Here is a 12176-nt window from a genome sequence, read left to right on the forward strand (position 1 = left end):
TTCCTCTTCTTCGGTGTCGGTTTCGTCGGAGCCCCCGGCGCGCGCCCTGATCATCCTCATGTGCGCATCATCCGAGACGGTCTCTCCTCTTCACCCGTCCTTCTCCCTCGCGCCTTCGTCTTGCCACTTGCTACTCTGACTGCCTGCGTTACGAGGCGCGGCATACGACGACCTGGAAGGAACCCCGCGCTCGGGGAGAGGCCTCCATGCGAGGCCGAGGAAGAACAGGAGGAAGAGAGGGACGGTAGTCCCGAATTGCGCGCGCGACGGCGCTTCCTCAGATATTAGATTTTACAAGGAGCGTGCTGGGATTTTAGAGGGGTCACGGGACGGGGTGGACGGCGGCGGAGAGGTGGCGGGAATGCCGGGGTCGCTGGATCCGCGCTTTCCTACGTCGGGGGTGGGATAAATATTAATTACGTTTCTAAGGGCCGCCCGCGGCGGCTACGTGTACTGGTTATACTTCCTCACGCTGTATCCCGGGTCTTACGTCTCTGGGAATTTGCGGGCGCGTCTTCGCGGGACTAGCTTTCTTATTGATCGTCGGTACGGCTGTTCCTGTCTGCCTGCCTGCGTGCGCTGGATCCGCGCGATCCGATTCTGCGGAGTCTTCAGCGAATTTTTCACTTAAACTTCTAACCGTAAAGATTTTACCGCGCAGTGTTTTTGACGACAATAATGTCCAAAAAAGGAAGACGAATGTTTCTCTTTCATTCATTTCCTCGTCATATCATAATGTTAAAATATTTCAGCAAAACCTATAGAACTTTTCTATAATTTAAATGAATATTTTTAAATAAGTAAAAAAGGTATTTAGATGGAACACGGTCATCGTTTTAATGAATTTTCTTTTTCTACTCCCTGTCCATTTAATAGACATTTGCTGTTTGCTGGCCAATTGTGCGCCATTGAATCAAACGCAGGCAAAGTTTTATTAAATACCATAGACGCGTGAAATGGCAACGTGGAAAAAACACTTCGTCGACTCGACGTGCATTCGCTCTATCTCCCCGCGTTAAATTGATTCGCATTATTAAAAGCAGCCGTGAATTGGCCGTGAAAGTTTTTCAATTTCCCCGGCACTGTCTCCGCCGGTAAATTGCACTGATAAATTGCACAATACGACGCGGTTCGGAGAAAATCACATTCAAAACTACGCGTGTCCCCGTGTCTAGACGCGACTGTGCATCGCGGATTAGTTATGTTTCATCCAGAAACGTAATAAGTGGTTTCTGGACGAGTGATTAAAGCGCGATGTAACAGCGTATTTTTATCTCTATTACGATATTTCTCTATTACGATATTTTCCTATAACAGGCTACAGGTAATCATCGAATGTCTTATGTTTACATTAATAAATTTTTTTTAATCAATTTTCGATTCATACATATAACGTACAATGCTACTTTTTAAGGATTATTTGAATTTTCTTTATTTGTCACTGGCTCAGTTATTACTACAAATTAAACTATCAACAATTTGATTTGTTCTTAATTAATTTATGGATTACTTTTTGACACGATATAATATTGTAATTTTTAAAAATGTATCTCCGTGGGAAGTTTCGTGAAAAATTATTACTTCTACTAAAGATTTGCAATTTACCATTGGTACGAGCTTTTCGATGCAATTTTTTTTATGTCAGATGGCTAGTCATGCCTGTCCAGGTCATTAAACTGACCGTACATCGCCGGCGGCATTTGAAGAAGGGTCGATTTATCGAATTTGCGGAATAATTATGTGGGGGGTGCAAACTACGCGGTGGCGATTGCATGATCTCGTGGGTACGCGTAACTGATGATCATGGTCGATTATCCTTGGAGTCGTTCTCCGCTCCTCGGGTAACGAAGCAAATCATCCCCGACTCGCTGGAAACAACCCTTCGGGGGACAGAGATCAGGGGTGGTTGGTTCGAAACCTGGCTGAAATAGGTAGTGCTGCCGCTCAGTGGTGATGTCGAAAACTGAGCCCGTCTAGACACCTCTCACAATTTAATCCTTTATTTATCCAAATTGTCCTATCACGTTTCTAATAGTGGCATAAATACATAAAAATATTTCTCGGCAACTTACAAATATCAGTAAATGTAGAAAAGTAATTATAAAATTAACTGATTAAAGTGTACAATCTTTTATGTATAATTGATTGCCTTCACTCTTTATGTAATTTCTATCTTGATTTTATAAATGTTCGTCATTAATGTAGAAATAAAATTAATGAATTTTATGATATAAAATAATGAATAAGAGATTAATGATAAAATTTCTACGAAGTTAATTGAGGTGGTATCTTTATCATAAGTTTGTTTTATTTGTTTCATTGTATTTATGTATCTAGTTACAGAAAATACGGTTTCAATAAAAATAAAATTTGAATTGCACATCACGATTATTACACTGCTGTCTTATAGCGACATCAAATCTGAAACTCGTAACTTCATGGGACACGATCGATCGACTTGTCGATTGATCGCGACATCGATGCATCCCATGATAGGGCATTAGATCGCCTGGCTGAGGTTGGCTATTAGCCGCAAATGACGTACTTAGGTGGCCAGCGATCTCTCCCAGTGATTTGATCGGATGCGGGATTCCTTCAACAATGATTCGGACAATGATTCTGGCTCTGAAACCCGCAAGATTATGTGGGGGAGAGAGAGAGAGAGAGAGAGAGAGAGAGAGAGAGAGAGAGAGAGAGACAACGGCAAGGGGATTCACGCCCCCTTCTTCGTTCACCCTATTGATTTTCCATTCAGAACAGCTTTGGCACTCTCGAGGCGCCAAACGTCGGCGCGAAATGCCCGACCGATTGACCGACATTCGATTGCCAATCGACATGCACCGGTCGATCCGCCGGTGACAATGATTGAGACACCTGTGACTCGTTCGCAGACGAACGATCGATCCGCTGTTATAGAATTGCTGTTAATCCCGATTACGTGCGCTTTCTATTCTAAATTAGTCCGTTTAAACAAATATACAAAATAATAGAAAATAATATAAGAAATATTATAAGAGTATAAAATATAGGAAATAAAATATATAAATACAATTTTTTCAAATTTGCAAAAGTTTTAAAAAATAGTTAAAATTTTAATTAAAATATTTACTTTATAAATTTATAACACACAACACAGACACGAATACATACAATGTCTAAAGTACGTTTAAAAAATAACGTTTATATTAAAAAAATTAATTTAATACTTTTTGATGACCATAATTATAAAACTTATAATGTTGAATTTTTCAATTAAAATTACATAAATATATTTCTTATATTCTTTTATATTGTTTCTATTACTTTCGGAGACAAATAATCTTACTCTTATAAAAATAAAAAATATACATGCACACATACATATAAATTTTTTATAAAAAAATTATTTACTTAACGACGGAAAAAAAAGTTAAATTTTATCTCAAGACAAACATTATCTGAATTCCTCACTTGAATCGTGATTTCAAATACGATGAATACATTACGAATACTAAATTGACTCTGAAAACCCAACTATGAAATCGTGTCACGTCTCAAAACTGAGTTTAACTGAGTTCCTTAGTGGAATAGCAAATATAAATTAGTAAACTTTAAAATTCTTATTTTTTTAATGTAAAAATGTTTTTTCAATATCTTTTGAAGTCCCTTTAAGAGAAACCATGTGTCAAAATGAATATCGATGTTATAATTAACGGGGTAATCTACGGTCGAGATAGTTCGTGGTATATTCTGGCGGTAATTAGTCGTACTGTTTGATTTGGACGACGGTGGAAGAGGCTCGCGTGACTCTGATTGGATGAAACCGGCGTAGGTTCGTCTTCACTTTCCGAAAGGAAAGAACAGCCCGGGGCCTCTGGCTTCGGGAAATGACGAGAAGACGAGATGAGACAAGACGGGACCCGCGAGTTAGGAACGACGAAGTCGTTGAGTTCGGATGAGGTGGGACGGAACGAGGGAGAAGAGACGACGAGATGAGATGAGAAACAGCAATGTCGCAATGAGATATTGCCAGTATGCGAAGGTGCACAAAGCTAGGATCTGTCTCGGCGCCTTGTAATAACACTGTGCGTTAAGCTATCAGAGGATTCGCATAACACGATGATTATCTTTAGAAAAAGTATATTTTAAAAACGAATATTCACACATTATTACTGCGATGCAATAATATATTTGAATTTGATAACTATCAAAAATACATGCTAACGGACACGCGCACATAAATTTGATAATTTTTTTTTAAAGGGCGTGTATAGTTTAAATTATTTAATTTGTTTTCAGTATTAATAACACAAAAATTATCTCCAATAATGAATTCGACTGTGTGCAAATTCTCCCGATACTATACATTCACTCCATTTCAATGCAATAAACTCGAATCGTTTGATTGAATCGCTCTACTATCGTACAACTTTTGTATTTGAAAAGCTGCTCTTGCCATTGTAACATGAATTCAGACAAACGAAAGAAACTGAATAAGAGACGAACTTTGTTGCATTGAAACTTTTAAAAGTTTTTTATTATTTAATGATCAGGCAGTATTGCAAAATTAAAAACAGTAGATCAAAAGATGTTCAAGTAACTTATTAGAAACGAATGATAATAAAAACAATGATAAAATAAAAAATAAATTATCAAGTGTCAAATAAAAAAAGAAAGATGGAAAATAAAAACTGTTGAGATCGTGAAAGATTACTTGTATAAAAATACAAATAATTCAAAACAGTTTTGAAACAGAGTCATTGCGCATCCACCGAATTCATTAAATAAATATTATTATAAATTGCACTTATGAATAATGCATTAGATAAATTCATGCATATAAGAAAAATAGAATGTTCAGGTTCATTTGCAAACAAAATTGTTTTTTTTTTTTTTTTAATCTTTACCTTCTCAATTATTCCGAAGAAATACATCACACACACATATTACTTGTATAATTTTTTTTTTTAATATAATATATATAGAATTATGTAAAAAAACCTATTTGAATGTTTTTACAAAAATATATTTTTTTACGCACACTATACATTGTAATGATTACAATATTGTTTTCTTCTATCTCAATCCAAAAATCTCTGTGCATGTGTTATATATTTTCGTAATATATATTTTTCTCAATTGTTTCATAATATTGTACAATTAATATCAATAAAGTTTTGTGTATTATACATATAGTATAGTTTTTATTGCTTTTAATATACGTATTTGCACGTCCGGGGCGGATTTTCCGCGAGGTATGAAGATAGGGAAGAGGGTGGAAAAGCAAAAGGAAAGGAAGGTGCCCACGGTGTTTGGGGGGGAGACACAGGGTGCAAGATGTAAGACGAAGGAGGCGTGGTCTCGGCATTGATCCAGAACCCCCACTCCCATGCTTAAAAGTACAGCCCTGGCTGCACCGTTCTGTGCTCACCCCCGTCGACCTGTAAGAAACCGGCAAGAAATGAATATTCATGAGCCATCAGTTTCGCTGCCTCTATCTTCCTGATTCGGTCACCGACGAAAAAACCTATCTCTAATAACTTAGAGCGACAGTAAATATTGTAATTTCGTACTATCTAATTGGAAAAAATAATTTAATTTTCTAATTGTATAAATTATTGTGCGAATATTATCAGTTTGCATAGAAGAGTTTATAGAAGCGTAGAAATTCATTCACTCAGCGATTTTATTGTTTGAAAAAGATTTATTAGAAACAGAGAATCAAAAAATAAAGAATTTATACAATTGAACGATTATTTATCAAATGTTCTACCAAAATAAAATGATAAATGACGATATCATAATTCCAAGTTTATTAAATTAAATCTCAATTTTAAAAAAATTCAAATGCTGTTCAAAATACGTTTAACTTGAATTAATAATTTTAATCGTCTTAGAATTTGAAATTATCAAGTAGATTCTCTAAACTCGACTCTCATCGTGTGCTTAAATTAATTGTAGTAATTCTATTTCTATTTACTCTCACAGGATATTGCTTTATCTAATTGCTAGCGATACGCGAGCGAAGGGAAAATGCCGGTAGTCGTTGGATTGATCGCCAATCTCGATGTTGGCAGAATACGCCATGTACCGAGATACTCGATTAATTATATAAATTATTTTCAATGTACAAAGTCTTTGTTTCATTAAACGTCTGATAGATGCGTTACAAATATATTTAAGTACTGCAAATCGCTATTTTTAAAGTCAAGCTCGCTTTTATACAAAAAATATTACATATCAATGACAAATCTATATCGTAGAGACGCTAAAGCTTAATTAACAATATAAATTATTTTACAATTGCTTTAGAAATATGTCTGAATATTGCACACCGTTTTTTTCCAAAATCAAACTCGCTTTTATACGTTTAAATGAAAAATATTACAGTGTGTGATCTACATCGTAGAGATACGCCGCGTCCTGTACGAGCTTCGAGTTGCATAAATTGCGTAGATACTTACAGAGAGAGAGAGAGACAATAGGACGGGATTCATCGCATGAATATTTCATTACTGGTCACTGAACCAGATATAAATAATCCGAAAGTTTCAGGGCGCGATCTAAAATGTTCAACGCCCCGCTTCTCTATTCAAGTCGAGTATGCAAAATTGGTGGAAGCGAATACATCTCGCATCACGAGCAAAAACCCATTCGCTGCCCTCACCTGTGGCTACCCACGTGCGTTTATGCTTACGGTGAACGATATTATTTTATCTAATTGCGCAATGTCCGAAAGGATACGTCTGAACGTCTAAAAGGAAGAGACATGGACGAGGTGTAAGGGGAATGGTTTGGTCGCGACGTTGGCGAATTGGTTGCCGGCTACGACGACGTTCCTGGAGAATATGTTGCTGAGAGTTTGTTCTAACTTGCAGTCGGCGGCAGTTCTCCTCAAACAGGCTAGATTATGCTCTGCATCTCTCCACTTTCGTTCTCCCCGGCTCGCGCGAATTCGCAATTCGCGATACGCGCGGCTGCACCCGCGCGTTTGTTTGATCTAACTTCGTCCGCGAGCTCTCAATCTAGTTGATTGTGAAAGAAGCACGGCTGGGGGAGAATCTGCCGGCGAGACGATCCCGTAGTTTCTAGTCTTAGTCTTAGGATGCGAGAGACGAGGAAATCGTCCCCGTCAGCGACAAAAGCCGCTTCGCGCTGAATACTCCGAAGCTTGACGATCGAGATGGATCGATCGACTCTCGCCGTTGCGGTTGTTAATAATGCATTCTATGTCTTGCGGGGAGACTTCTTGCTGCAATCTGCATAGTTACGCTGCATTCTTGTACGCGGGAAAGTTACGTATTATTACTCATTTCTTTTAGAAAAACATACATCACATGAGGAATGTAAGAATGCGATTAGAAGTATATAGCCGAATTTATTTACGTAATCGCAAGAAATAGTAAAAAAAAAAATGAATGCTCGTAATACTCGCCAATATATTGCGGCAATAATTATGCGGGCGATAACAATTGCCGCTCGAACGTGCTATACATCATATCATAAATAATAATTGCGCCAACGATGACAACGATGTAACAAGTCGACGATGCGCGCTCTAAGCGAATTTTACAATACATTGCAAACAGATAGTAAACCGATAACGTAATTAGTAAAGGGTACTTAAAATATTCTTTCGCGGATTTCGATTTTCGTGGCCAAGACGCAACCACGGCAAGCCTTCGTCTTAAATTGTCGGGCGATACGCGCCGCATTAAACCCGAAACGGTCCGGGCACTGATTTACGAAGCTGTTAACGTATCCGATAAAATACAGCCTTCGGTTTTATTGCGCCCATTCAGCGCCATTTTGGAGAACGTGGATTTCTCTCCTCGAAACACTTCTCCCCGTTACTCTTACTTACCTAGCCACTATGTCTTCCCGCGTTTCTCGGCGCAGTAATTTCAATTGGCTTGTGGCGCCTTGCACGATTTATCCGCATAAAGCCGGTTTTCTTTTCTTACTGACGGCAATTCTAAATAAGGTAACATAAACTTAGTTTTACTCTCTACAATTTAATTTACATTTTGATCGCAATTGTTTGGGTTCGACAGACGAGATTATACACGTTTCGTGAATAATATATAATATATCAAGATAATAACACAGGATTCCATCCTTGTTGGAGACAACAATAATGACCATAAATTTATATTTTTAAATCTCTTTCATTAGTATATTGTTCTCTTTTAATTTCCTTTTTCTCCTTGTCCTTTTTTAACATAGTTTAACATAGTTCACTTACGTTTATCTGAAGGACTCTACGAAACGAAACTGTCCAAATGTCACAGTTCGCGATATTTTTGTCCTTCACTCCGACGGCCTTTTGAGTTTCAAGCGTCCCTCCCCAAGGACGGCAACTCATAGACCCGAGTGTCACGATCCTTTAAAATATTTAGAGGAGGTAGTCCGCGCGCGGGGAAGGAGAAGCGGCGGGTAGAGGGATGCGGAGGAGAGACTCATCCAAGTTGGCAACTTTCGGTCGTATTAGCTTTTGTATATATATTACCTCATTTGCGAGAGGAAAGCTTATACTTCTACCCCCTGTAGACACTGTATAGATATATACCATGCACTCATACCCCATCCTACCTCCCTCCACAATATACTCGTACACGTGCTTCAGCTATATTCCGCCGTCAGTGTGACACTTCGCGCGACGACGAATCGTCTATCCAAAAAGTTTCCGCAACCTCGACGAGTTACGCGCCACCGTAACGCTTAGAAGACGCGAAGAAATGAAATGTCGAACTTAATTTTGTCCGTTCGAATAAAAAGAAAGTATCGCAAGAAGAAAGAATGTGATATCTTGATATTTCTTCGGGAGATTTGACTGTGTAATGCCAACACAGTCGACAATGAATTATACTAAAGTTTTATCGATAATACATTTATTTTGTAGATATGCTTGACTATTTCGAAAGATCGAAACACAGAATTACTTCCTACATCTTATCTTAACAGACAACAAGAATGTCATTCATCATTTTTTACATCAACGTGGAAGACAATTTTAGTTTACAATTTGTAATGCATTAAAAATCTGTAATATTCTCAAGTTTCTCAATTATTTCTTAGCTAAAATCTCAGTTAATTTTTATTAAAAATGAAAGCACAAATGTACACGGTTCTCTGACCGTTTCCTCTTCATCTATGCAAACTGATATCTCTAATTTTGAGACTCCCGAGGCGAGCCTTGAAGGAATGTTACAGTGCGGCGCGAAAGAACGGATTCATGAGGGAGCGAGGCGCGAGGCGACGATGCAGGTACACCCTCGACGCGGGAAAACAGACATTTAACCTAAAATAACACACGGACAATGAATACAAAACATACGTCAACACGAGCTGTAACCTTCCCCACTTCCGTTGCGCTGTTCCGATTTTAGCTCGCGCTCGCGCCCGTGACATCCGGATGAGCCTGGCGTAAAAATAGAGAATAGGAAGCGGAAAGCGTGATGGAAAGAGGACGAGCGAGAGAAAACGGAGAAGGGGAGAGGCTTGGGGGAGAGGGAGGGAATGTAGGAAACGACAAGGGTGCGAAAAGCATCGGCGGCGCATCGCCTTCGAGCAAGTATCGCCTGGCTGTCAGATGGTAGGTAGGGTTGGCGGAGAAGGAAGGTACCCTACGCGCGGAGGTTAGGTCGGAATATAGTTTAAGCTAGACGAATGGGCTGGTGGGTGGTTCTGGAGGCAGAAGAGTGAGCCGAGGCGGGTAGTTTTGCCTGGGTACCGCCGCACCACCGTCACCCCTTCGCCCAACCGCCGGTCCCCGGTCCCCGCCAGCCCTCTGGAGGCACCCCCGGTTACTACTCCACCACCTTCTCCTCCTCCTCGACGACGCCATACCCTCGTTCATAATATCCTGCACGTCAGACTTTGAAAACTCCAACAATTTCCTCCTGCCGCCTGGTTGGAGAGCGAAGAGGGGAGGGGAACGGGGAGGAAGGGGATGGCCGGGGCTCAGGGGGTTGGTTCTACCCGCCGCGTGGAGATGGTTCCAGGTTGCTGATGCTGGTGCCGCTCTCTTCGCGTAGCGTGTAGTAGTAGCAACGGTAGTAGTAGTAATAGTAGTAGTAAAGGTGGTAGTGAAGGTGGCGGTGGTGGTGGCGAACCGACGGTGCGAGGGAGACGAGTTTCGAGTTTATATAAAGTTCGGGCCACATCAATAATTATAAGTAGAGAGCCGAGGCAAGATGGCGCACCCGACTGGCAAACCCCATCCCCTCGCATGCCAACCGAGTCATTATTCAAGGCATCCTTACTTCCACCCGCCTGCCCGTCCGATTGATCCTTGGTGTCGTCTTGGGGGAACGATCGACGCTTTTCCAAAGAAGAGCGGAAGATCACCTCCTTGATCCTTCATGCATCTTGTCACATTCAGATATCCAATATTTCACATTATAAAATATTAAATTTTGTTCCAGCTATTGATTAATAATTTTATGTATTATATAATTTTATATAAAAAAAATTGTATAATTTATTTTATTTTACACACGTGCAAAATAAAAAATTTTGTTAAAAAATCTAGAATTTTATTTGAATACAAATCTAAAAATAATTTTGTTATACAGGTTATACTATTAAAAGTTTATAACCCTAATTGCTAAAATGTCAAAAATTTTTTCAACATTGATTATTATGTTTTAAATTTCCTTATAATTATTTTGGTTCAATAAAATTATTTTCAAATTTGTATATATATGATACATTTTTAGATACTTGAACAAAAGATCCTTTTATACATCTGTTTATTATGTATAATTACAAATAATACACGTACTATTACGTATTTTCTATTTAATAACTTTTTAATTATTTTTCTACTAATTTCATTTTTTGATTAAAAGAAGTTAAAACCTTATCAGTTTATTATAAAGCAACTATAATTCTCAAATATACTTTGCACGTGAAAAATATTCACGAATTAATCGTATTCGCCGAAATATATAATTTTTAGAAAAAATATTATTTCGGCGAAAATTCTGCCTCTTTCTTTAGAAACGTAATGAAGAGTAGGATTATTAAGGGAAGGCTGGCGAAGAGGAAAAACACGAGGGGCCGAGGCGATAGGGAAGGGTTGGTTGGTTTCCGGCAAAGATGACGGTTGATTAATGTTGAGGGTAGTTTCTTACTCACACCTAACCTGGCCGGGATAGTCGGTTACAATGGCGAACGGCGCCTTAGATAAAGCGTCGAAATAATATAACGCGTGAATCCAGATAGTTGGATCTATCTAAACTTAACGTTCTTCTCGCCTGTTTTAGAATTTATACAAAGTTTTTCATCCGAATATAATAAACGCACAAAATCTTGTATTTTTAATAGAAATAACGTTCTCACTTAGCAAAAATTAAATCAACAGAGCGCTCACATTCGCTCGGACATCCATCTTAATTGGAAAAGGTTTAACCCCCGACGTTGAAAAAACAAGTGCACGAAATGCACGGACATTTACATGGGAATCAAACACGGGATCATCCCGGCAAATATTTTACTTTCGCGAACTGAGCCGGCAGATCAACCGGTAGTTTCGTTTGACTGCGTAAAGCACTATTTTTCAGCGACGAATCGGTCTCCTCATTCTCGGTCCGGCCACAGCATACACGTACAAAATATTCGTGCACATGTGTACACATACGCACAGTCCAGCGCACACGTACGGGCTCTCGCGCGCGAGCACTTGGCGTGGGATCGGTTCGAATCTGTCCCTAACGTAGTTTCCAGTTGAAACGCAGATCTGGTGTTGCCCTAACTCGGCCAGGGAAACTCAGAAATCTAATGCCAGGAGGACACACGGGCTGTACCAGCCCGACGTTAACTTTTAATGCACGGGATTAGTGCCGCGGGTGCACGCGGGGACCTCGGCCAAACTTTGCGCTAATTTGTTCGTCTATTAATCTCGCACTTCCTATCTGCCCGCACCGGCCGAAAGAAACCGAAGCTGAGCACGAAGAAAACTTACCATAGTGCTGAGAGCAAGTATAGGCGATAAGTCATTTTATTGAAAGACTTATTAAATACCAAGTGCTTTATTAATTTACTTAATATTTATTAACAATTGTAATTTTTAAGTGATAATGCAATTTACCTACAGAGATCTTTAATATAAATTTTTAATCGTTAAAAATTTTTACAAAGATTGCGAAAATATCTCTAAAATATTTCTGAAATATCAATTCAATCTTTCAAAC

General features: G+C 39.1%; 1 long non-coding RNA gene across 2 annotated transcripts; it reads right to left on the reverse strand.

The window, feature by feature from the left end:
• Positions 1-4989: 4989 nt before the first annotated feature.
• Positions 4990-9857, reverse strand: LOC118646173. Of its 2 annotated transcripts, XR_004963732.1 has the most exons (3): positions 8225-9857; positions 7844-7954; positions 4990-5420 (listed from the first exon to the last, which is right to left on the reverse strand). It is a non-coding gene; the product is annotated as an uncharacterized LOC118646173 (long non-coding RNA). The 2 variants fall into 2 exon arrangements; XR_004963731.1 differs by having other exon boundaries at positions 4990-7954.
• Between the last annotated feature and the right edge of the window lie 2319 nt (positions 9858-12176).

The sequence above is a fragment of the Monomorium pharaonis genome, chromosome 6 (assembly GCF_013373865.1).
Source record: "Monomorium pharaonis isolate MP-MQ-018 chromosome 6, ASM1337386v2, whole genome shotgun sequence".
NCBI lineage: Eukaryota > Metazoa > Arthropoda > Insecta > Hymenoptera > Formicidae > Monomorium > Monomorium pharaonis.